General features: G+C 45.6%; 1 protein-coding gene across 2 annotated transcripts in view; it reads right to left on the bottom strand.

The window, feature by feature from the left end:
• exoc3l2b (exocyst complex component 3-like 2b) overlaps nucleotides 1–18,795 on the bottom strand; it is a 37,718-nt gene extending 18,923 nt beyond the window's left edge. The window contains exon 1 of one of the 2 annotated variants that reach the window (XM_063493493.1): nucleotides 18,548–18,795. The gene's annotated coding sequence lies outside the window, so the exon portion shown is untranslated. Of the gene's footprint in view, nucleotides 1–12,615; nucleotides 12,718–18,547 lie in introns of those variants that run through there. The other variant, XM_063493494.1, reaches the window with a different exon arrangement.
• Nucleotides 18,796–27,853: the final 9,058 nt, after the last annotated feature.

Raw genomic sequence — 27,853 nt, 5'->3', positions numbered from 1 at the left:
CTGTTGGTTACACTGTGACAGCTGCTCTGATAACGCAGAGGTCAGGGTCGGACTCACGGTGTTGTGATGGTCGGTGACCATGGCAACACATCCACCTCCTAACCGAAGATGTCCGAGCTGTCAGTTTGACCTTGATGTGGAAGATTGGTTCGTATGCATCATAAATATAATCACATGATAAAACAGTAATAATAACACAATCAGTTTTAATGTGGAATCTGATGGTCGCCACACCCACACGGCTGATGCGCAGGTTCCTTCTTATTGGCTCAAACTCATCACAGACTTTGAAAACCAGCATGAAACCGCGGGGAAGCCTCCGACAGACAACAGGAATAAGCCCGTAAACAAGCAGACAGCGTCAGATATATCTGGACAGGCGTGTGGTGACTTTGCCTCTGGGGATAACAGCTGATATTTTGGGGCTTTCGACGCAGCCAGCGGACATCCATGCCGAGACTTCCTCTTCCATGTGCCGGTCTTTGTTTACAAATGCAGGGACATTTAGAAAAGGCTGAATATTTCATTTCCACCCAACGAGAAAAAACTGTCAGGTCTTTACGCTGAGACGCGTTTTCAGAGCACGCCCAGTGTCGTGCTGATTTTCAGATTGCGGCTGTCAGAGAACAGAAGATAAATTGTTCTTCAAAGATAGCAGCTTTGATGAATTACAGGAGGACGAAGGTGTTCTGACGCACATCAGGACACACCTGACTATCACGTGGAAATGCAAAACGCTAAATTCACACTGTGGAACATATGAAACAAGAAACAGATGAAAGCTACAAACGGGCTGCAGGACGGTTTCTTTAAACCTCTTCAGGAACATTTTCAGAATGCTCTAACAGAAATCGAGCTCTCCGATTGGCCGGCAGGGGTCTTCTGAAATAATGTCAGCAGTCTGAGGCGCCGGTGTTGTGCCAAAAAGTGATTGTTGGCCAAAAACTGATTTCCACTATTTGCCAAAAACCGATTGCTTGTATTTAAACTGCTATAAATAACTTGTTGGTCTATAATATGTGAAACATATGTCAAATGCATCCCTCATGAATGACATCAAGTCATCTTGAGCAACAAACAACATTCCTGTAACAAGGTAGAAGCCGCATTCAGTTTTTGGCAGTGACTTTTATGTATCCTTTATTTATGCAGTTAAAAATTCAATTCTTGTTGACTTTAAAAATGTCTCTTTTAAGAGTAATGTGGCCAAGAGGACAGCTGAAATTGCAACAAATGCAAAAATAGTTCTGTAAACATATTTTAAGTGGACAAAAGGGAGCTGATTGATTATAATGTAAGTACAATAACACAGTCACAAAGATACTTGAGAAACAGCTAATTTTTTAATTTTATATATACCCCTTTGTAATACCTGTTCACCAATGTTCCCTCTAAGCTGCGCGCGTGCGCAATTGCGCACTGCTGGCACGGTCTCGGCGCACAGAAAATCTGCGTTGCGCACAAAAAAAAAATCTAACCTGAATTGAAATTAAAATAAATACGTTAACAATTCTGTTTTGCAGTGTTAGTCAGTAAGTGACTGGCTGCTCCCGTATGGGATTAGAACGATGCCTCCTTATCCCATAGTCCAGCCAATAATGCGATTCACATTCATGTATACGCAGCTAATCAACGTGGTTGACAGGCTATGACAGCGTCCTTATGTGCCGACACCGGTGTTTTAGCTAGCAAAGCGGCGTGGCTGATGTGGAGTGAAGCCACGTTAATGACAACGTGTACAACCATTGGAGATGTGAGCAGGACAGACGGAACAATTGACGGAGAAAGTGTGGACTTTATACCAGTTTTTAAATTGTGTTGATCGGCCACGTAAAACCAGAGTTATGATAAAAATATCTGCAATGTTTGGTTTTCTTCCTGAATACTATCGTTGTTTATATTTACTGCGGGAAGAAACGGTAAAAACGGCGTTTTATAAGGAAAGCGCTCTCCACCTGTGAGCAAAAACAAAACCAAAAAACCCCCCCAGCCTTTCCTATTGGTCAAAAAATGTACCATGTCGACCAATCAAAAAATGATATGGCAACATGGCATTTAGTTTAGGAAGGGGGAAGTTTTAGGAGTGATGGCGTGTTTGAGATGTGAGAGATTTGAGACATTTAGCACAAATCTTGTGTAGTTAGTGTGTAGTTAGTGTGTAGTGTAGTCAATAGTTTTGTTGTGTGTGTCAGAACAATGAGGCGACTGCTGAATGTTACAGGTGTTACAGCAGTGATACATCTCCTGTTGTCAGGCCTGCAGGTATCAGGCTGTTGTTCTCCTTTATCTCATAGTGGACACAAATTATTTTTTGGACTGGCACAAATAATTTGTGTGGCATCAAATTTGATGCAGAACAGCTGATTGTTCTGTAAATAGTTTGAAATGTTTATTTAAAAAACCACCTTGGCTCCATTTTTAGGTAAACAGCTGCAAAAAACTTTGTTTGCAGAACTTAGTAACTTTTTAAAGAAGTAACTATATAATTAATTACCCAACATCGGTCATTATTTACTGTATTTTGCAGACAGAGTTACAGGACTCTCTCCCAGACCACAGACTCAGACTCATAATACAGGTCAGAGCAAAAAAAATGAAAAAATAAATAAATAAATAAAGTTTTGTTTTCAAAATTGGAGTTCAAGTTATTTTTACTTCCAATAGTGTTAACATACTACACAGGTCATGAACAAGATTGTTTTTAATTTTCATTGTAAGTGGGCTAAAGCAGTTAATTAAAAGTCGTCTAACATAAATGTAAATGCTGTAATTTGATTATTTTAATAAACATGTAACTTGGATGGATTGGATGCTGGCGTGACCACAGTGCACACGTCTGCTGTTGCTCACAGTGGTCCAAGAGACGCTCAGGGAGTTGGTGTGTTCGCTCAGACACATGAAACATTAGAGGGAACATTGCTGTTCACCAAAGTCTATTTAGCAGCATACGTAACGACATTACACATAAAAAACACAGGGAAACATTGGAAATCAGTTTTTGGCACAACACCGGTAAGCCTGGCAGCAGAACGACAGAGAGCAGATCCTGCCCTGTCGCAAAGCAGCTGGTGTCACATGTTCCCAAAACCATAAAGCCTGAAGACAAAGACTCATAAACTGTCCAAACATTAACAGACAGACAGCAGCTCGGCAATGATTCATGGGAAACTTTGTAATGATTAAATATGCCCTCCGGAGAATCGCTCGACCAGCGCGGCACTTATCAATGTCCACTCTGTAAACTCCACCTGCGAGGATGATTTTAACACATCTGTGCTGAAAAATGAAAGCAGACTTCCTTCAGACTGAAACATGGACACACACGGGGACAGCGACCTTAACTGGATGACAGGATTTGATCCCAGATTATCAGCCAACCTGGATGCAGTCTACGGGAAGCTGCATCCATAGACTGCATACAACACCGTCAGTCCTAACATTCACACCACTTGATTTCTCGGTGTTTGACCACCCCCCACCCCCCTATCCGACACTGGTCCCCCTGCCAACCCGCTCCTGGCGGTCTGGAGGCTGTACCCGGGCCCCGCCTCGTGGACCCAGGAGTCCTCGCCTCTGCCTGTCACACTATCGTTGTCCTTTCCGCTTCTATTGTTTGTGTCCAGAAGCTTCCGCGATGCCCTGCGACCCTCTTGAAGAAAACAGGCTGTGTGCGAGCGCCACTGGACTCCGCATGGGTTTCCTGAGCCCGCCGCCAGGGCTGCTGGGTATTTATGGAACCAACACCACTGAATCACTTCCCACTTCACCCTGCTGGCTTTTTTCACTGTTTTCCTCACATGTGTGTGTGTGTGTGTGTGTGTGTGTGTGTGTGTGTGTGTGTGTGTGTGTGTGTGTGTGTGTGAGAGAGAGTCTATTTCTGGCAGCAGCGGCGTGTCCTGAGCTGGTGAGACTGAAAACCAACAACATGAACAACATCCGCTCCCAGTGCGCCCTCACAGTCATGTTTCCATCACTTGGGAGGACACTGACTTTAATATATGCACAGACAGACATGCGTTCAGCGACAGTATCCACACAAAGATACAGAGCGCACATCCTAATTCAGCTCTTTAAAGTCTGTCTGTGGCCCAACTCAGAACACAGAAACCAACGATGAAAGGGAGAATCGAGCAGCGCGACTTTTTCTTACTATGCACAGGTTTTATTGGCCGAGCCCACATGAGATTGAAGCTTTGGAGCTCTGTTTGCGGTCTCTGAGTTAAGGCCGGTGCTCACCTCCGTCATACTGCTTCACCTGGTCTCACAGATGAAGCACGGCGTCTGACACTTGTTTTTGCCTGTGCTGTTTTATTTTAGGTCCTAAAAGTCTGCCTGATTAATGTCACTTTATTGTTAGGAGCAAAAACACCAGCCAATCAGACTACAGCTAAGTACAGATTAGATGTTCCACCTGTCATCCAAACGTTCACATCCATCACATCCTCAGAAACACCCCGCTGCTCCACAGTGTCGTCACACACGTGTGGACGAGTTCAACACGACAGTTAAGCATCACGTGGAGGTGAAGGAGTCGCGACCTTTTCAGTGTCACAAAACAGACAGGAAGCCAGGAAGAGGAGCAGATAACCAATCAGAGGGAGGCACAGACTTCAGGCTCGACCTTCAGCGTGTTTGTGCTCGCGGCTGATTAATGACTGTGTAGATAATCAGCTGATTAACGTCTGCTGGAGGAAACAGAACATCCAAAAAAAAAGTCATAACAGGAATCATTTCATAAGAAGGGCTGACAGCTGATCGCCTGCTTCCTGCCCACATTTATCATCGATTCATGTTTTTGAGCTCAAACTCTCGTTCTGTTCCCATTTCAGACGCAGAACAGTAACAAGAGCCGGCCCTTAGCTTTCTTACAGGGGGCGGCAGTTATTCGCCAAATTACCAAATTCATGGGCTGCATCTTCCTGAGGCTGCATTTGAAGGCCGATTACGTCACAGCGACTCAACGAAGGCTGTCCAAATTCATAGACTCCTTCAAATGCGTCCTTCATTTCCTCAGATTTGAAGGATGGGTCGGGTGTATCCTTCGTGGCCCAACATATCCCAGAATTCATAGCGTGACCCAGCCAATTCCAGTTTCCAACATTGGCTGCAGTTTTAAAATTACTCTTATTTCTCTTTCTGGGTCACAAAATAAACTTTTAACATATTTCCAGGCGAGAATGTAGCTGTGTAAACTTCAAATATCTGCTCGGTTTATTAAGACATCACATATTTGCAAAAGTGCTGCGACGTTTTCAAAGACGTCTGTTACCCACCAGCTCGATAGCTGACCGGGGCGAGAACAGCAAACTCCCGGCACATCGTTTTCAAACCCCCGCGGTCTGTGGCTACTCAGGTTAAACATGATATATGAGTCACTTAGATAACTTAAAACTGCTATTGTTTGGCTTTTTTCAGTGTTTTATTTGTTCCTGAGTAAATTGATTTGGCTGAGATGAAAGTTCTAGTTTTCACACAGCTGAATAAACGTCAAACAGAAAACTGATTAAACAGAAGTGTGAGACGGTCGAGAGTTTGGACACAGCTATTGATTGGATGCAGATGCTATCTTGACCCCTTCAATCACAGCCCGTTTTGCTGCCATCTTGATGCACTGAAGACGCTTTGAAGACAGGAACTGACTGCAACCACAGAGCTGGTCTCAATCCTCAAAGCAACCATGTCAGAGGCAACAAGCTGACAGCTTCATCGTGCACAATCACAACTGCTGCTCTCAGTACTGTGACTGTAAAGCAGCCCAAAGACGAGAGACTACAGCTGACATCAGCAGGACATTCACACCACAGACGGATCGTTTGGGTCCAGATGGAGTCACGGCGGTCTCTGCTCAGGCTGATGTTAGCTAACGCGAGCGTGTACAGATGATACAGAGTACAGTCGTGCAGTCTGTTCGGGGACGCTGCTCATTCATGTGTTTAATTTGTTTCTGTTCTGCAAAGGGACAAAAGGTGAACACGCACACACACGCACACACACACACACACACACACACGCACACACACACAGTAATCCATGTTGTGTTTACACACAGTGAGCCTGTGAGCAGGCGGAGGTGGAATTTTACTGGGAATCTGCTGCTAAGTGACTGGAATGATAAGTGGCCAGTTTGATGTGGAAGCTTCTCGCCGTGTTTCTGGACGTCAGTCTGACGGCGTTCCCACAGAGCTGCAGCCGGTCAGCTGACACAGCGAGAGGAGTTTCTCTCAGTGGGTGCCGTCAGTTTTCCAACAAGACAGGAAATCATCTTTAGGACATTTCAATGATGTGAGAGGAAGTCTGCACTTCAGCTGGACGGAAGAGAAAACTAGCTGGCGGCCGGCTGTCGAGCCCAGCAGGTCACTCTTACTGGGATACATGAATGAGGTCCAGTCACAGCCTCGGCCAGTTGTCCTCTCGTTATCCGACTCTCAGATGCTCCTTTCAGATGTCTCCCCAGTGGATCATCTGCCTTCCTCCTATCCCAGCATCCTCCTCTGTCACACCATGTCCTCCGTCACTACATCCATCAACCCCCTCTGAGCTCGTCCCCTTCTCCTCCTGCCTGGCAGCTCCATCATATCCACCCTCCCTCCTCTGCACATGTGCAAACCATCTGAGCCTCTCGGACTCTGTCCCTCTGATGGACTCATTCCTGGTCCTGTCCATGCCGCTCACTCCCAATAAACATCTGAACATTTTCATCTCGGCCTCCACCGTCTCCATCTCTATCCATCCCTGACACTCGTCTCCACCTACACCACCCTGCCTGCACTTTATCCTTCACCTCTCCTGCACTGTCCAAACCTCTGCCGTCTCGTTTCTTACATTAATGGTTCATACACAGCGACATTGTAAACTGCCAGCAGTTTCCTGGTAATATCACTCCTCTTTCTCCGTCAGCCTACATCGACCGACGCGTTGCCATGCGTATGACCGATGCACCTTCTGCTGCAGTACTTTCAGTCCCAGCTGCACATTCCTCTCTGCAGGGAGGACATAATATGACATTTTTCTGAACAGCTGCTTTCTCTCACAGACGATGCTGAGCTGACAGTTTTTCCTTAATGGGAGACAGATGCAGTGTGGGTAACCTCATATCAGAGCAGTTATATTATGTGATGGTAATTCGATAATCGTCCCGAGCGGTATCCTGGAGTTTCAGAGTGATCTGTGGAGCACTGGCTTGTTTTTCTGTCCTCTGCCTGCAGGCAAACCTGTGCAGCCTGTTCTTATTATCACTGCAGCTGCAGCTCAGAGTGCACGCCGGCCGCGCTGTGTCCCGACTGTTAAACAGCTTCCTGCTGAGGAGGGCAGCACGTGGGAGCAGGAAAAGGAACCGAATTCAGACGAATTCCATCGATTTATTTATTATTACTTTTGTGAGTTACATGATAATAACCCACCCTTACACACACGCAATCCTGGACTTTAAAACTGGGAAGTAATGACCATGGATCAGCCCCGCCCAGCCGGTCTGAGCTGGGTTTGAGGGGGCCGGTGGGACTTTGGAGCCATAAAGTTCTTTTTATCAGAGCGTCGATGAGCCGGGACACACCAGAACCTGCTTCATGAAGCTGCTTCTACATGTGGAGATGAAGGAAAAGGTGGAGACTAAATGTTAAAAAAGACGTCACAGTTCCCAAAACTTGTGTGTGTGAAAAGGTGGCTGTGGAGAGCTGACCGTGTAATGATAACTGTACTCAGCACAGCTTCATTTCCCACTCACAGCATAAAGGAAAAGTACTGCGCACACACACACACACACACACACACACACACACACACACACACACACACACACACACACACACACACACACACACACACACACGCACACAGACAAAACAGGTAAAAATGGTTTAAAAAGGTTTTATTCAAGCCTTTTATTCACCAAACTAAACGCAGCAGTATGCTAAAAACATGCATTAGCGATGTAACGGTTGCAGCAGCCCGATGGAGGGTCTGGAGGCAGACCTGAGCATATTTGGATGAGCAGGTGGAGCGTCGAGTTGTTTTTATCGCACATAAAGGAGCATCATGGTGAAAATGGTAAAACAAGCCTCTGAAAGAGAGCACGAGTGTCTGCAGACCCCAGGCCAGCAGCGGCGAGCAGTCACGCGTCTCTGCAAACGTGTGCAGTTTTTAACGTTTCTGTCTGCTTGGTTTCAAAGAACTCAAACTCTAAAACAAAGCAGTTAATAAAGGGATTGGTGTCAGTGTGTGACCACAGCTGGTCATTAATGCAAAAGTGAGAGCAATCATTTTATTCTATTAAGATTAGGAGTACTGAACCAAATTACTAGTAACTCACTAATGTAACGGCTAAAGTGCCTCCAGCTGTCCAGACGTTCTCTCACCAAACTGATGCTCAGACTTCAACTAATGTTTTTTTTAAATCCACCCAGGAGAACCATCCATGATTAATGTACTAGTCCTATCGCTCTTATTTTGAAAGCTTGGACCTTCCCGTGTTGTGCTTCTCTGCCATCTCACTCACAGCTGCTTCCAGAAAATATGTTTTCATTTTTTTGTTCTTTTACATCTGGAAAGCAGCTTTTTTATTTTGATGCTGTACCAAACTGAGAAAGTTTCCAGGACGTCAGCTGGTCAGAGATCGAATCTGTAATAAACGCAGAAATCTCTGATCCTCTGGACAGCTGCTGTTGGCTGGTGCCTTAATGAAAACACTGAGATGAATGTGAGTGTTTTGGCCAACACACAATCTGCAAGGTGAAAGATTTTGTCATGCCAGACTGAATCTGACACCTGAGATACCTGAGCCCACATCATCAGCACTTTTATCTACAGATGGCTGTTGTGCAACCTGTGTGAGTGCAGTTCAGATGGAAGAGATCTGAGTTTAGATCAGGAGCGCTCTGTCATGTTTAACAGGGTCACGGATCCACAGAAAACTACATCTAAAAACTGGAAAACTTTAGAGACACTCTGAACTGGATGCTTATTCATGTTTACTTCCTGTTTTGGTTTGACCTTCATGTCTAAAAGTCACAGTCTTAAATCTGAATCCCTGTTAATATTTGTTTCTGTAACAGCCAACATGTCCGCCTTTTATATGTTTTTAATCAGCTCATGGCGATAAAGCATGAATCAGCTTTTATGGCTGCGCTCCGGCGAATCAGATCGAAGCAGAAAGTCTCAAACTCTGGTTTTACTTTGGCAATCACCCCCCTCCCTCCCCCCCAACATCATGTTACCCAACAGCCTGCATGGAGCCAAATCCATCATCCTTTAACTCAGTTTCCCAGACGTTTTTCTTCGGCTCGTGTGCAGACTTGATGCTGCGGGAGCTGTGCTGATTGGACCGCGCTGCTGTTAAGTTTATTAAGGTCAAAGTTGAATGAGCACTCAGCGAAGGTGTGCCTGTGTCCTTTATTGCTGCTGCTGATCAATAAAACGTCCACAGGCCAACATCTAACCCGTCAGTCTGTTTATACATGCCTGAATTCCCATGCTTCCTGCTCCCGAGCTCCCCAGGCTGATTTCGACCAATGATTACAGTAATAATAACATTTAGAAAAAGACCAATGAAGCAACGACTGCAGAGGATTCTCAGCTTTCAGTTCTGTGCCGATGACACTCTGGTTTATGGTCACAGCTCACTGTGTCCTCATCAGTCAACAGGGTAAGCTGAAGGGTTAGCGCTCAGCTGGATCAGTGGGATGAAAGCTACGCTCTGATTGGTTGTTATGTCGTTAGACGACAGCACTTCCTCTTAAAGCACTTATTTGTTTAATTGTTACGGGTCAGGTGAAGGACGGTCAGCAGGTAACACTGAGCTGCTTCCACGTTTTAAACTTTGTGGACTTTTTAAACCAGCTCCAATCTTAGCCTTGAAAAACTGAGCTAAATATCGAGGTCGTGGCTGGGAACCAACATGTACGTATTAACAGGTAGCAGCAGGAGTGGGTTAGCAGCTGGTTACCATTACAACGTCTGGTTATCTGGTTAACCACCAATTGCTTCAGTTCATCCAGACGAGCACCAATCAGCTAACTGAAGGCTCCAATTCAGGCTAATGACAGAATCATTTTATTTAAACGTCCACAGGTAACAGCAAACACCTTTTAAACCACAGCATGACTCTCAGTCAAACTAGCACATGATCAAACCTGAGAGCAAAACAACCAATCACAGCAGACCCTCCTCTGCCAGCAACAGCCAGTTAAAAGCATGAGTGTAGGCTAATGTCCTCAAACTGAACAGCTCAGAATCAGAAATAATCACCATCAAAATCCATCACAGGGTTCCTTCATCCTTCTCTCACGCCCATCTGCAGAAACACTCTCCCACGCTTAACCAGAGCAGCAGCCTCCTCACTGGGAGGCAACCAGCTCGAGATCCTTTGCTGGTGGAGCACAAAGTGTTGCGGTTTCCTCTGATGTTTCTCACCCTGATCCCTCGTTACTGAGGTCCTCAAACACTGTTCCAACAGCCGAAGCTGCAGGTCACCTTTTGGCCTTGCAAGACGGACGTTAGGGTGAAAAACACTCACTGGTCTGAGCCTGAGAACCAGAACCCCCCCAACCTGACCTGACGCTGAAGACAACAGTCACAATCAGACGTGCTGCAGTATCAGTGGAAATAAATCTGCACATCTGCCTGCACAGAGCAGACGAGGAGGACAGGAAGTCAGACACATAATGCATTTTCAAAATAAAAGAACCTTGTTTTCAAAGATGTGCAAAGGATGGAACACAAGTATGATGAGAAGACACCCGATGTGTTCCCGCGTCCTCCTCCACCTGCACTCCAGCTGTTTGCTTTTTGAGTCACATTTAAAAGAAATACCTGGAAAGGAAGCTTCTTAAGTTCCATATCTGCCTGTTGGTTTAATGAATAATCACGTCAAACAACGGACGTTACAATACCGACCAAATCACTGTGATTAGGCTGTTTGCCATAACTGAGCAGCTTTAATATGCGCGGCGATAAACTTTATCAGACATGAAACTTTGATCACGTCCACTTTCAGGCTTGGTCTTCACGTTTTTTATTACTTTGTTTTACTCGCCGTTTAGCTATGAGCAAAAAACTACTCGGTTAAGATCGCAGTTTGGAGTCATCTGCAGGCTATCAGCAGTTTGGATGCCCGACAGTAGAGAGGTCAAAGGTCAAAAGAGTTCCTCTGCAGGGCAGAAGAGCTCGCACAGAAACTGAAGTTCATAGATCTGTCATATCTGCTTTGTTTTTTTTTCTGCACATGGCTCAACAGGAAGTTAAAATGTGACAGTCAGCAGCGGGGGAGGAGCGCCGCTGGAGCGTCTATGTTTCCATCACAGTGGACAGTTTCTTTATGCTTCATTAAAACCCTACAGCGTTTCAGCCTCTGAAACAACTGAGCTGAACAAAGATGAGGAGGAAGAGGAGGAAGGGGAGGAGGAAACGCAGGGAGGTGAAGCAACGATAAAAGAAAGGTGTGAAGGACAAATAAAGACAAAGCCTGGACTTTGATCAGTCTGCATTCTTCTGTTTGTTTGCACCACTAATGGGAAAAAAGCAGGAACGTGCTGCGTTCACTGACTTCTGAGTTTGCGAGGCTTCAGCCTGTTTCCTCTGACACTGCTGGGCTCTGTCGTCATCGTCATGGTGACTCCGTGTGATCACGCTGCTCTGTACCTGTCGCTGTTTGACTTCACCTTTGTTTGTACTGAAAATAAACGCTGTTGCAGGTTTAAACAGAGTCCTCGGTAATCAGCACAGATGCAAATCTTTGTGACTTTGGAACGAAAACATCTTTGTTCAGCGGGGTCGTGTAACTGCTCTAAACACTAACTTCATCACAGGCGTCACCGAGAGGGGCAACCCCTGATATGGTCATCTGTGGGCACACCTGCAGGAGAGAGTCAATAAGAAGCTGGCTTCAAAGGACCCGTGGTTGTAGTGGGAGGGGCTAAAACTAAAACAGGCGGTTTCAGACAAAGGTTAAGAAAGAGAAGGATTATTCTGAACTCTGAATCATGCAAAGCTGCTCTAAAGGAATCAAAGAATTTTTAAAAACGCATGTGAGGAGGAGCAGAAGCCTCAGGCCAATCAGAGAGCAGCACGAAAAAGTCCCTCAGTGAGCTGAACAAAACCCACGGAGACATCTGGAGGCTCACGTGGACCTGTGATCTGCAGCAATCTTTCACCTGCACTCAGTTAATCAGTGACGTTTCCTGCCACGGTCACACCTGCCAGCTCAGAGAGCAGACTGTGGACTGGAGCTTCAGGACTCAGAGGGAGCTTTACTGCAGCAGAAACACCTCTGACCTCAGCTGACCTCTAAAGAAGCAGACTCACAGCCTGACACAAACTGCCAGCAACAGTCAATAATGAGCCGCACTTACATTTACTGCAAATACCCACAAATCCAGTTTCAGCTAAAAGTCTTTGCTTTTCACTTTTATGGCTGCCAAGTACTCCAAAGTGTCACTTCCTGTCTTTTCTAATATTACTGATCGATCCGAATAAATTAAATCCAATCCTCACTTTAAATTCAGTCATGTTTAGTTTCTGCTCAAAACCCCGAAAACTTTCACTTCTCTGCATCTGAAATCATTCTAACAGATAATAAACTCTCCGTGTCCGCTGCTCCATCAGCGGGTGTTCGTTACTCACAGCGCGGGGACATGGTGGCGGAGCGGCGGGTCACACTGTCACCAGGATCCGGGCTGAGGCGTCCAGGAGTCGGACACCGGGCGAAGAGACAGCGGAGAAAAGCTCGACTCAGTCTGAGGAGAAAGCTGCGGCTCTGGGACTGAAGACGCACAGAGGAGGGGGGTGCTGCCTTCAGGCACGGTCGGAAATTTCGCAATCACAAAGGGAGCGGCGCAGCGATAGGTCAGTGACCGCTGACGCTTTATCGCTGTAATAATATCATATATGACGTGTGTCACACACACAAGTCCAATGAATCCTTGAAAACAAACTGACTTTGTTATTATAATTGTTGTTGTTATGATGATGATGATGGTCGGGTGCTGCGGGTCATAAACACTGTGCTGACGTCACAGTTGGCACACAAACCAACTTACTGTTCATTTATCAGACTCGCTGGTGACTCGGCGACCACGCGTCCCGCTGATGTGCGACCATCAGCACTTTCATCCGGCTCACCGCAGGCTCAACAACAGCGTAACAAAGAGGCCAAGAATGCAGCACGGGGTGGGAGGGTTACAGGAACTCTGAATATTTAGTCCGAAATACTGAATAATTGTATTAAACCGGAGTTTTGAAGCACGTATGCAACCCTGCGTCCTGTTTATTAACAAGATAAGACTGTATATGTCTTGATGCATTCTCAATCATCCAGGAAAGTAAGTTGAAAAGTTGAAAGTTGAATCTGTTCATCTGGACAACCCTTAGGGTTGGAGAAACCTGCAGTCAGCTGAGACTGAAGAAGTCACTTGGATGAGTGACGAAACGTTTCTCCCACAAAACGCTACGTCCAGATGAACAGAATCAACTTTTGGAGATAAGACTGTATAAGAATTTAAACATAATCTCAGGATTATGATTGTTTTACAAAGTGGAAAAAAGCATTTAGACCTTATTTAAACAAACTGTTCACATCTTCAAATCTGTTTACAGTAACTAAAGTAAATACATGACATCACTGTATTATAATTTCTGATTTATTAAAGTGCAAATCTCTTTAATTCAGCATTTTCTAATTATTTTAATGACTTATTGTTCAGTAGTTCGGTCTACAATAATATAATTATTTTGCCAAATAATAAGCAACAAAAGCTCTACGAGGTGCAGTAATTATACTCAGCACATGCAGTAAAAGCTGTAAGTATAACATGGAAATACTAAATGAGGTACAAGTACATCAAACCTGAGCAAAGTACTCAGTTACATTCCTACAGGTCCTATCCTCGCTCTCATCCTGTGGTATCAGGAGTCAGTGGGGGCGGTGCCACCCCCTGCCCCCCTCCTATCCGCGGCCCTGTGGCTGAGGGGACCTGTCGATATCTGGCGAACCTTTTAAATTCACGCTGGAACTTTTTCTTTTTGTCAGATGCTATGTTTTTTTTCCCCTGGCCCTCCAGGCCAGCGTAGATTTGTATTTTGTGTTCCTGATCTGGTGGATTTGTTGCCCCAAACACATTAATCACCGGTTTGCTCCGTGTGTGCTGCAGCGTTTCTCTCCCGTGTTTGTTTTGGGGCATTGGAGACTTTTCACAGCAGCAGAGACAGACAGGAAGCACTGGAGAGTCCTCAGACTCAGCACACCGGGCTGAAATCACCCTCACCTCAGGACCGAGACACAGAGCGATCAGCTCGAGGCCAGGGCTGCTAAATCTAAATCTGTATGTCTGGTGCAGTTTTATCAGGATATTTGTTAAATAAATGAATCAATCAATCTAAAACTCATCAGTCAGCAGGTACTGAGAGCAGTCTCCCCCCACGCCTCCAGTATGACAGGGACACCACCAGCTCCACTGTGCATTTTTAAAACGTGCAGCTTACAGATGAGTTCAACCTCAGCTGCTGGAACAGCACAGCGAGTATATACACATGAGCACAGGTGGAGAGAAGCACCAACACACAGCTTTTTATGTCTAATTCAACAGCAGACATACACACTCACTTCCTGTCTTACTCTTTCTGTTTTTCACTAAATCAAGAACGCGAGAGAGAATGGCTAAAGTTAGACCTCAAGGGAAAGTCTGAAGTCTGCAGGAAGCAAATGGAAGTCAGTGTAATGTCCTCTGAAGTGTGTGTGTGTGTGTGTGTGTGTGTGTGTGTGTGTGTGTGTGTGTGTGTGTGTGTGTGTGTGTGTGTGTGTGTGTGTGTGTTTGCTTGGTTTGACCTGTGTTGAAAGCAGTTAATGAGTACTGTGAGAGTTCTTTTGTGAGGTGTTTACCAGCTGATGGATGACTCCCAGCCAGGAATGTAACACACACACTCGTTTTCATATATTAGCGGGTACATCTCACTGACATAATGCTTTCCCTACATGCTCACCATAACCATGACCTAACTGTAACCCTGACACTGAGCCACAGTTTGAGTCTCAAACATTACCTTCAAACTCGTGGGGACGGACACTTTGTCCTCATAAGTGACTTTTGGTCCCCACAAGCATAGTAGCATGCCAATTTTTGGTCCTCACAAAGATGTCTAAACACGTACACACACACACACTGACCTTGCCCTCAGTCACAGATGACCTTTCACCACAGTCTCCATGATTTCCTCACTTCTGATCAACACATTCCGGATCAATCGTTCCTCTTTTGCCCCTTGTTTCATTTTCCTGAAACGACTCGCTCCAGCAAAGAAACGTCAGTTTTCAGAGGCACCTGGAACGCATCACGGGAGGAGAAAGTCAGCGTGTTTTATGAGGTGATAACGGTTTGGGTTAAATGTTGTTTCACACCCAGCTGAGGTCGACACGCCGCACAAATGTAGAATAAATAATTATAAACAGAACAAGAACGTGGCTCCAGTTTTCTGCCAAAAGCACCGGATTCATCTGACCTGGGATCAGTTTTAAAGGAGCATTGGTCCAGAGGAGATGAGGCTGTGGCTTCTTCTCTGCATGATGGAGCTGTAACCTCCACGCTGGTTTCTGGAAGTGTTCCTGAGCGTGTGCAGTTATCGGCCTCGTCCCTGCGCACAGAGACTCCTCCAGGTCCTCTGAATCCTTTAATGATGATGACGACATGTGCTGTCGATGAACAGCCACAGATGTTCACAGATGTTTGAGGGTTGATGAATACCCAATTAACCTCCCTAGTGTTTCTTTTTGGTAACTCTTACGTCTCCAACCTTTAAAACTGTGTTTGTGCCATCAGATTAAACTGATCACAGCTTGGATCAAACATACAAACACTGAAAGCAGAATCACAACCTCTAAAGTTCTGCGTGTGTGTGTCTGTGTGTGTCTGTGTGTGATAAGTCCTTTATCTGATCAAACTGCAGCTCAGCCTCAGAATCAGCTGCAGATAAGAACCTGGCTGAGACGGCTCATGTTTGTGTTAAATGTCATACGTGAGTCTGTGTTGATCATGAGAGAAAGTCCCAGAGACAAAGAGCTCGATGACTCAAACAGATACATCTCAGTTTGTTCCAGATCTGCGCCGGACTCTCCAAAATTTCACACAGAGTTGTGAAACGGTCGATGTGAAGGGAAAGCTGTGCAGCCGAGTCAGCAGCTACAGATTTAATAAAAGCTGGTTTCAGGTCAGCGGGGCACAAAGAGAGAAGTCCGTACAGTCAGTGTGGTTTTGTTTTTGCTGCTGCTGTTTCTTCCAGTTTCACCGGCCGAGGAGTCGAGAATCGAAACTCTTCCACAAAAATGGCAACGATTTCACAAGCCCAGTGTCAGCGTGTGCTGCTGTTACCTTCAGGTGTTCGTATTTAATGCAGCTTAGATCTGAACTGTAAATCAGCCAAAACACGTCACGTGACATCAACGTCGGGCTACTTTTACAAACCAGACAATCAACAGACTCGTTCACAGAAAACGTTCCAGAATAATACAGGAAACTCAGTTTGACCACCTTCAACCGGCCACTGCAATAAAGTACGTTTTTTATGCTTGATCGAGAAGGAAACATCAACCTCAGGCTGCACATCTGAATCCGACTCACTGAAACTGCAGTTCCTCTAATGTCCACCAGAGGTCGCCCCCCCAAAGCGACTCACTCCCCACACATTCATGTGAAAAACAAAGTTTCCACAGACTCTGCAGTGCTGGGAAAACCTAAGCTGTTAGCTTAGATCGCACCAAATCACAACAAATCACAGTCGCCTCAAGGAAAAAACCCAACAATCATGTGACCCCCTATGAGCAAGCACTTTGGTGACAGTGGGAAGGAAAAACTCCCTTTTAACAGGAAGAAACCTCCGGCAGAACCAGGCTCAGGGAGGGGCGGGGCCATCTGCTGTGATTGGTTGGGGTGAGAGAAGGAAGAGAGACAGAGATTAATAATAACTAATGATTAAATGCAGAGAGGTCTAATAACACTGGCAGTTGCCAGTTAGCAATCCATGACCTAAATTCATGTCATCACATTTTGCAGGTGAAAGAAAAAAACGCCGTCACAGAGAGTGATTCTGATCATGTGGATCACATACATTGGGGGGAAGTAACAAAGTACAAATACTCTGTTACGGTACTTAAGTAGAATTTTCAGGCATCTGTACTTCACTAGAGTATTTATGTTTCTGACGACTTCTTACTTTTACTCCCTACATTTTAAAAACAGGCTCGTTACTTTAGGTGTGACGTATCTGAGTCACAGTGAGGCCGTGCTGTTCGTGTACGAATCACAAGGAGACGTCGCATCAAAGACGTCACAGAGAGTTTGCTTTGTCTTGGCCCAACACCTGAGCGACTGTTTGCGTCAGCGTGGAGCTAACCCTGCAGAAGAGGAGCGAGCACAAAGTGTTTCTATCAGCTCAACAATCATCAGCAAACACACAAACTGTGTGTGTGCAGTTTGTCTCACAGTGTGTTGCAGCTGCTGATTTCAGGGAGCGAAAAGACAGAGAGCTAAGTTCACTCAGCCAGGACAGCTCATGAAACATCTGCTCACATCTGGCTGAATTCAGGTGTTTACAGGTCAGCTGATCACACTAAGATCTACTGCAGCTGTCAGTGGGAATGATTGTGAGATTCTTTCCCCACACTGAGCCTTACAGCTGATTTTAGGTTCCCCACCTGCTGAATCCACTTTGACCCCTGACTGGACACAGAGGCAATGTCGCCCTCTACAATGGAGGCAACCGAAAATAGATATTGATTTGATTTTCCTTCTCTTTCTCTGCTCATGTTCGATAAAAATGATTCAGTCTGGTAAATTTATCAGAATGAAAGTTTAGACTGAAGTAAAACGTGTTTTCCTGTCATGTTTGTGACTGAAGGGCCTCTGTAGCACGAGTGAAATCAGAGCCGTTTGATGGTACAGCATTACAAACGATGGCACTGCAGGAAGTTTTTGGAGGAGGAAATGCATCTTCTCTGGAAACCGGTGCCAGGGCAGAGAAGCTGGATTTCCACCTACAGTGGAACACTGAACTTCCTGTGGGTATCTGATCCACTCACAGTTAGACGTGCTCAGATCCCACTCCAGCATGCTTTTTCTTGGAAACCGTGAGCGGCGTTCTGTGGATTCTGAGAAAGACATTCCTGGCATCCAAGCCCAGAAGAGACGGAGCAGCAGAAGCATTTTTCAGCTGCTTCGAGGAGAAAGCTACGATGACGTTAATAAGACGTGTTTGTATCTGAAAACTGAGCCTGGAGGCAGCTCTGCAGGAGCTTCTCTCACACACCACATATCTGAGGCACCTCAGTTCACCCTGAGGGTAAACTTTCCAAACGCAGCCTGAGGCCCCGGTTTTAAAACCCTGTAAGTGGAGAATGTTCAGGGTCCAGGACTCTGGACCGACCTGCCGGAGCAGGTCTGTTTTCCTCTGATAAAGAAGAATTTCTCGTGTGACTGTTTCACATTTTTCCATGAAAATCATCAGAAACATATTTGAGAAACAGAGTCACATCACAGCTTCTGTGGGAGGGTAAAGAAGCAGCTCTCACCTGTTTCTGTGCAGAGCAGCGAGTGAATCCAGGAGGTCTGCTCGGGGCTCAGGACGGGGACATCTCTGACCCGTCCTGGGACTTTCCGTACGTCCTGTGATAAGGTTTGAGTTTCTCCTCAGACTCACAGAGGCCTCGTGTTCCCGCACAGCTTCAGCTCCGTTTCCTGTCCCACTTCAGGTTCCTGTCTGGTTCTCGGTTAGTTCTGCTGAGCCGGGTCCGTCGGCCTCTCGTCTGCTGGCTTCAGTCCGTCTCTGCGCTCCTCGCTGGGAGCTCTGCTCCTTGTTTCCTGTTTGTTTTATTGTAACTGCACCAGGAAATGGTCATCTTTTCCTCTTCTTCCTCCCCGGAACTCCCCCGTTCACCCCCAGCTACACACACACACGCGCACACACACACACACACACACATACACACACACGCACGCGCGCGCACACGCACACACGCACACTCGCACACACACACACGCACGCGCGCACACACACACACACACACACACACACTCGCACACACGCACACTCGCACACACACACACGCACGCGCGCACACACACACATACACACATACACGCATGCACACACACACACGCACACTCGCACACACACACACACACACACACACACACGCATGCACACACACACACACACACTCGCACACACACACACACACACACACACGCACGCGCGCACACGCACACTCGCACACACACACACACACTCGCGCACACACACACACACACATACACGCACGCGCACACGCACACTCGCACACACACACACACATACACGCACACGCGCACACACACGCACACACGCACACTCGCACACACACACACACATACACATACACGCACGTGCGCACACACAGACACACACGCACACACGCACACTCGCACACACACACACACACACACACGCACACACACACACGCACACTCGCACACACACACACGCACACTCGCACACACACACACACACACACACACACACGCACACACACACACGCACACTCGCACACACACACACTCGCACACACACACACACACACAAATACACGCACGCGCACACACACACACACACATACACAAATACACGCACGCGCACACACACACACACGCACACTCGCACACACGCACACTCGCACACACACACACTCGCACACACACACACACACACACACACACAAATACACGCACGCGCACACACACACACACACATACACAAATACACGCACGCGCACACACACACGCACACTCGCACACACGCACACTCGCACACACACACACTCGCACACACATACAAAATGTTGATGTTTTTCAGTGTGTGTGTTGAACGTGTGGTTTGATTTAATTATTAATAAAAATTTCAGCTTGTTGAAGCTTCTCGTCCTCTTGCTGAAGGATCAAAACGACCTTCGTGATTATTGCGTGAGATAGACGTCACGATCCTGTCTGAATGGAGTAAAAACTAAACATCCTTCAGTGACACCCCTGCTGCTCGTTTCACACTCGACTGGAGGAGCTTTGCATGAATCTTTGTTCAAAGTAACCCTTCAGCTCCTGCTGGGCCTCGTGCTGTCTGAACAACGCTGCTTTAGCTCCCCAGGTCTCAGGTAGCAGGTCAAAGTTCATGACAGCACAGTTAGAGAGGACTGTACTACTATGGCTGCTTTTGAAGTGTTGCAGGAGAAAGCTTCTTCTCTGTGGCAGCACAGCTGAGGTTTGCAAAGCTTCATCTGAACAAAGCTTCTGGAACGACGTCCTTTTTCACAGACCAGGCTGGAGATGTTTGTCCATGAAACACAAAACCAAACATATCTGCACAGACACCTCACACCAACCATCTGCTCAGGGTGAGGATTTAAGCCCCTCACAGTCACTGAGTGGACCATGAACTCCTCCGTACACCAGTTTGAGGACGTCTGTCCCACAGCTGAAGCTTGGACCAAACTGGGTTAGATCGATAAAGTCACAGAGAAACTTTCATACTCTGAGTTATTGCTGCTGAATCTCCAGAGGGCTGCAGAGAGTCTGGAGTAAAACATATAATAAGACAAACAGGACACGCTGTGCATAACACAACTGATCACATGATCACTGATCAATACTCTGTAAGTCACATCTGAATCAATGTTGAATGTAATCCACCAAAAATATGATTTTATCAACAACAGAGAAACGATTGAAACTTGGAAATTCGGTGAAACTGAACCGAGAAGAAAATAAAAGTGAAAAACAAACAAAGAAGAATAAAAGTACAAAGACTGTCACTCGTCCAGCTGCATTCTGACATGAAGAAGAACAAAAGCATCCCGGGCTACCCGGAGGTCACTGAGGTGTAATTACAGCAGGACACCACTGTGTGGCGCCATTGCTCAGCTTTTACCCCTCCTCTGTGCTCGCGCTCTGGAACAGCTGGAAACAAACAGACAAACAGGCTGACATAATGACAACATCTGGCACTACAAGCATGCTGACTTCCTGTTATTCAGATGTGCAAACATCTGTTAGCAGTGGTTCCCAAACTTTTTTTGCTAGGCCCCCCTTGTTTTACAAGAAAAATGTTCGCGCCCCCCACCCCCCGCACGTGCACGTGCGCACGCACAAACACATCCTCCAACCACACACACCCATATTTTGCTCCATTGCGGTTTATTTCACACCTCAAACATTTAGTAAACAATTAAGCAAATACAAGTAAAGTGCAATAAATTACAGGTAGTAAGAAAATAAACTACTAACTCTTTTACGCTACGTCCGCACCTACACGGGTATTTTTGAAAACGCAGCTGTTTCGTCCACACGTAAACGGCGTTTCGAATCACCGAGAACTGAGATTTTTTAAAACTCCATTTTTGCGTTTACGTGTGGATGAGGAATACAGAGTTCGACACGCAACGTCAAAGGTATGTGCCTTTTTTCACGTCACGCTGTGCGCCACGTTATTGTTTACATGAGATGAATTGCAGAATGGCAGATAGAGACAAAATACTGTTAATCTGACTATCTGCAGGTTTTACACGCTTACATATACACACGCAGTTACTGTCCCTCCATTTACAAAGGCAGAGGCGTCACGGTGTGATTATTTTACGTGTAGTTGTTTTTTCCTGTGTAATAATGTTCAACATTGCTATCAATACATTTTTCAAAAAATGCCTCTCTGTGCAAAATGGGTTCAAAAACATAAACAGCTGTGGGATCCTGTTTGTCTGTGATTTGAACCGAGGGAACAAATCATGGCAGGATCAGCCTGATGTTATTTGTATCCCGCTGTAACTTTACTGTATAAAGAGCTAACATCTCCAAAATGTCAGGAGTAGTTAGTCGTTACAAGAAGTGTTTGTGAATCAAGAATGTGGGATCAAGAATCAAGAATGTGGGATACTGTTTGTCCGTGATTTGAACAGCCCAGCGCTGCTCCCGGCGAAGGGAAAACCAATTCTGCAGGGGAGACCTACCTCAGCACTTGTGCAGGTGAAACCAAAGGGCAGATATGCTTCACCATATTTTCTAGTCTTTGGCTTAGAAGGAAGTTGGTTTGGAAACATATTCAGCGATGCTTCATCTCCTGCTTTGCGTTTGTGTGGCAAATAGTTTGCCTGTTTTATTCCTTCATTAGAATATTTTCTTGTATTTTCACTGAGTGTTGACACTAATTAACACATCTTTGGCAGTGTGAGCAGAGCTGAGGTCTGACGTAAGCCAAACCTGCATTCTTTCTAATGATCAACAGACATGTCTGTTAAGCCCACAGCGTCTAATTATTTCAGCTGTTTAATAGTTAGCAGTTGAGCACACCAGGTTGTCTTTTCTCCTTTTTCTCCAATTTCTTTCTTGTGCCTATAATCTATAACCCTGATCTATGATCATTGATCTATCATCTATGATCTATAGTCTATAATCCATAATCTATGATCTATAATCTATAATCCATAATCTATGATCTATAATCTGTAATCTATGATCTACAATCTATAATCTATGATCTATGATCATTGATCTATAATCTATGATCTATAGTCTATAATCTATCTATAATCTATGATCTACAATCTATAATCTATGATCATTGATCTATAATCTATGATCTATAGTCTATAATCTATCTATAATCTATGATCTACAATCTATAATCTATAAACTATGAGCTCTGATCTATAATCTGTAATGACAGGGGAGGGGCAGTTCCAGTCCTGCAGGTTTTAGATGTGTCCTTCATCATCATCATCATCATCGTTTATCTGTATAGCACTTTAAGAACACACCTGGCAGACCGATGTGCTGAACAACACAGATCAAAACACCAAATTAAAAATACCATAAAATCATTACATACAATAAAACAAATAAGAAGGTGTCAGTTTCCTACAGAGTTTAAAGTCAGGGAATAAAAATAGGTTTTCAATCTGGACTTAAAGACCTGCACTGATGACGCTTGTCTAATTTGGAGGGGAAGGTTATTCCAGAGCATCGGAGCCGCAATTGAGAACGCTCGGTCTCCTCTGCATCTCAGCCGCGACTTAGGAACCGACAGCAACAGCTGCTCAGCTGAACGGAGCGAGCGAGAAGGAATATGTGGCTTCAGCAAACCAGATAAGTAGACAGGAGCCAGACCATTTAAAGATTTAAAAACCAATAAAAGGACTTTAAAGCGAACCCTAAATTCAATGGGAAGCCAATGCAAGGAAGCCAGAACCGGAGTGATGTGACCGGTTAAAAATCGTGCCGCCATGACAAGGTGTCCGACCCGACCCCTATTAAAAGGGAATTACAATAGTCCAGACGTGAGGTGATAAAAGCATGAATAAGAGTTTCCAAATTGGGTTTGGAAAGGAAAGGCTTGACCTTCGACAGGCGTCTGAGGTGATAAAAAGCTGATTTTACCACAACATTTACATGACCTTCAAAAGTAAGCGCGGAATCAAGTTTAACACCAAGATTAGTGATCGAACTTTTCAGATGAGAGGTCAAATCACCAAAATCAACATCTGGAGAATCAGTAGAACGATGCGGGCCATATAAAATTGCTTCCGTTTTGCGACCATTAAAATTCAAAAAATTATTTGCCATCCATAATTTAATATCGCTAAGACAGTCAAGCAGTGATTGACATGGGGAGGTATCCAAATGACTAAAAGGTAAATAAAGCTGACAGTCATCGGCATACAAATGAAATGACACTCCGTGTTTACGAAAAATTGCACTAAGAGGGAGTAAATACAGCGAGAAAAATAATGGTCCAAGGATAGATCCCTGGGGAACACCCTAAAGCAGAGGGGCCACAGAGGAAGCGGCCAGTCCCAGCTTGACACAAAAACTCCTTTCAGAAACATATAATTTTATCCACGACAATGCCAAATCAGAAATTCCCACACAGTGGTGTAAGCGGGAGATCAGCAGGTCGTGGTCCACTGTGTCAAATGCAGCTGTCATGTCCAATAACACAAGCACAGCATGTTTACCAAGAATGTCATTCATAACTTTAACAAGAGCTGTCTCCGTACTCTGAAAGGGCTTAAAACCAGATTGGAAGATTTCAGACAGTTGCGAGTCATTCAAATAATCCAGCAGCTGGGTATGTACAATCCTCTCCAAGATCTTGCTTAAAAAGGGAAGCTTGGAGATAGGTCTAAAGTTTGACATAGTAGAACTATCAAGGCCAGGTTACTTAAGTAAGGGGTGTATGACTGCATGTTTAAACCCACTAGGAACTTGACCAGTTAACAGACTAGTATTGATAATTTTCAGGATATAAAGTCCAATGATGGGAAATACTTTTTGGAGAAAGCGGGGAGTAACAACATCGTTCGGGGAGCCACAGGGCTTAGCATGTAGCACCAACTCCTCTAAATCACGCAGAGAAATCGGTGCAAAAGCAGGGAATAGGCTTGAGCAAGGAGCATGCATGGCCGGATCAACAATCGGTGGGATCAGAGGCCTCAGGCTGGCAATCTTGTCCACAAAAAAGGTAATAAACTTATTGCACATAGCCTCAGAGGACGGCAAAAGGTCATAACCCTCCAAGTTAAGTACAGAATTTATAGTATTGTATAAAACACGAGGGTTATGAGAGTTGGCCGAAATAAGTTGAGAAAAGTAGGAGTGTTTATCGGCCTTAACTGCCCTCTGATAAGTTTTCCAACTAATCTTTAGGGCTTCCAGGGAGACATGCAATCTATCTTTTTTCCACTGTCTTTCACATTTCCTACATTGTCTTCTAATAGCTCGGGTACGATCTGTTAACCATGGACTAGTCTTAGATTTACATTTTCTTAGTCTCAAAGGGGCAACAACATCAAGCACAGATTTACAAGCAAAGTCAAAATACAAAAGTAGGTCATCTGCAGTGGGCAACTCAGGGGCATAAGACATTAATTTGTCAAACAGTACAGAAAACCGTTCGGCAGAATCAGAGCCAAAGGCACGATAACATCGAACAGGTGCAGCCTGATTTGCAAAAGCGTTAGAAGGAGCAATATCAAATAAGATAGGCATATGATCAGAGAATACTGCATCACGTACATTGCAAACAGATAAACCATGAGATAAAACTAAGTCCAGTGTGCGACCACGTTCTTGAGTGGCACCACTAACAGATTGGACAAAATTAAAAGAGTTCACTAAGGCAAGGAAGTCCTTGGCCAGGGGCTTCCCCGGACAGCAAACGTGTATGATGCACAATCAGCAAGAAACTCTGAGAACTCGGATAAAAACACCTTGTTATATTTCGGCGGGCGGTAAACAATCGCACATAACAACGAAGGCGAGTGGCCCAGTTTACATAAACAGAGTTCAAAACTGGTGTAGCGAGATGAAGGGAAAAGCTGCTTCAAGTCCAAGTGAGCCTTAAAAACAGCAGCAAGCCCTCCTCCGCGACCCGAAGCTCTCGGAACATTAAAAAAGGTACAGTCAGCGGGTACTAGTTCAATGAAAGCGCTTAACTCACCGGGAGAAATCCAGGTTTCAGTCAGGAAGAGCAAATCCAGAACATGAGAAAGAAGAAAATCCTTCAATATGAAGGTCTTGTTTGCCACCGACCTGGTATTTATTAGACCCAGCCTTAGAGGAACTGGGTCCAAAACTTCCGAGGCATTAGCAACCAGATCCACCGGTCGAAGGTTTTTCTTGTCAACTCCGCGCCAGCGCATATGTCGTAGAGGAGAGAGTTTTGCAGGACCATTTTCGAAAGACCCAACAACAGGAACCAACCAGGAGTCCACCGGGTCCAAGGCACGCAATGGCACCAAGAGTCGCGGACAAAAACGGTGGATGTAGCGGAGCTCATGGGGAAAATGAGAAATCCAGGATTTCAGCTTCACAAGACGACCTCCACAGTTACCCCGTCTCCTGCGTCGCTTCCACAGATCCGGTGACGGTGGTAGGGGTTCCAGATAGGGAGGAAAAAAGCCTTGGTTGTCATATTCAGGCCGGTCAGACATCCGGATGGATAAACCTATCTCCAATAATGTCTGACGATCATAGGAAAAAGTACAACAGACATGTAACGCAAAGTTAACTAAAAACAATAAAACAAAACAAATAAAGGAGAGCGATAGACGGCGTGCCGAACACACAGGCGCCATCTTGAATGCCTTGTTTTGTCCTTGATCCCACACAGCTGATTTAAATGGTTGAATTTCCTCCTGATTGGAAAACTGAGCCTGCTGGGCCTGAGCACCTCCCTCTGCAGCTGGATCCTGGACTTTCTGACGGAGAGGCCTCAGACAGTCCGGATCGGTAGCAGCACCTCCAACACCGCCACACTGAGCACTGGAGCCCCTCAGGGCTGTGTGCTCAGCCCACTGCTGTTCACTCTGCTGACTCACGACTGTGCAGCGATGCACAGTTTGATCCACATCATCAAGTTCACCGATGACACGACTGTGGTGGATCTCATCAGCAAGAAGGACGAGTCAGCATACAGAGAGGAGGTGCAGCAGCTAACGGCCTGGTGTCGAGTCAACAACCTGTCTCTGAGTGTGGACAAAACAAAAGACATGATTGTTGACTTCAGGAGAGCACGGAGATTACTGTCCACTAAACAGCGATGGATCCTCTGTGGAGGTCGTCAAGAGCACCAGATTCCTTGGTGTCCACCTGGTCCCTCAACACCAGCTCCATAACTAAGAAGGCCCAGCAGCGTCTCTACTTCCTGTGGAAGCTGGGGAAAGCCCATCTCCCTCCATCCATTCTCACCACCGTCTACAGAGAGACTATCGAGAGCGTCCTGAGTAGCTGCATCACTGGCTGGATGGTAGCTGTACCGTATCGGATCACAATGCTCTACAACTGATAGTGAGAGCAGCTGAGAGGATCATTGGAGCCTCTCTTCCCTCCATCACACACACCTGTCACACCTGCTGCATCTGCAAAGCCACCAGCATCGTGGAGGACCCCACACACCCCTCACACACACTCTTCATCCTGCTGCCTTCTAGAAAGGTACCCAAGCATCCAGACCCTCAGTACCAGACTGTGGAACAGTCTCGAGGTAACAAACTTGTTACCTTTTAATTAGCACTGCACTACCGACATCACATGATGGTGGCCTTCACCGAAAACAGTGAAGACTTTGAGTGTTTGATCATCTGCAGTACAAACGACTGAGAGAATCAGGATTGGATGTCTGTGATCTCCCAGCACTCGGGCGTTACAAACAGAGACGATTCAGTGGAAATCAAACACGTCAGTGAACTGTGATCACACCTGATCAAACACAGAGTACATCTGGAAACAATCAGCTAAATTTTAACACGTCTGTTGCTAACGTAAAAGAAGTTTACATCACCGATGATAACGATGACTCTTTTAGCGAGACATCCAAACGCTGACACCATCACACAGCGACCAAAGCAGCTGAAATTAATTAAAGGTTTCAGAAGTTCAGATTTATTTTGTAATGGAGAATTCTGAGGTGCTGTTGATTCAGCATGAAAGACGGTCAGCCTGCTGATCATGTGAACCATTAAGGCTCGGATGGATTGAGGAGAACTGAGGGTTGAATTGTCTGGGAAGGAATCTCATCTACAGTGTAGGTGGTTACAGCTGATGTCGTAGGCCTCCACCTCTGTGATAGTCATTCACCGTGGACGTGGACGGCCTCTTCACTCCTCGCAGACCCTCAAAATGTGAAGTTCCTCAGAGAGTGTCCGTCCTCCGTCAGGTCGAGTGGTGTCGCTGAGGCTGGTCTCTCCTAAAGGTCTGAGCAGTCCTCACTGTGCACTGAACGCATGACGCTGTGCCAAAAACTGATTGCTCGTATTTAAACTGCTATAAGTAACTTGTTGGGCTATAATATGTGAAAC

This window comes from Pelmatolapia mariae, linkage group LG14, assembly GCF_036321145.2.
Source record: "Pelmatolapia mariae isolate MD_Pm_ZW linkage group LG14, Pm_UMD_F_2, whole genome shotgun sequence".
Lineage (NCBI taxonomy): Eukaryota > Metazoa > Chordata > Actinopteri > Cichliformes > Cichlidae > Pelmatolapia > Pelmatolapia mariae.
Note: the sequence above shows the minus strand (reverse complement) of the source record. Positions and strands in the feature narration are given on the sequence as shown.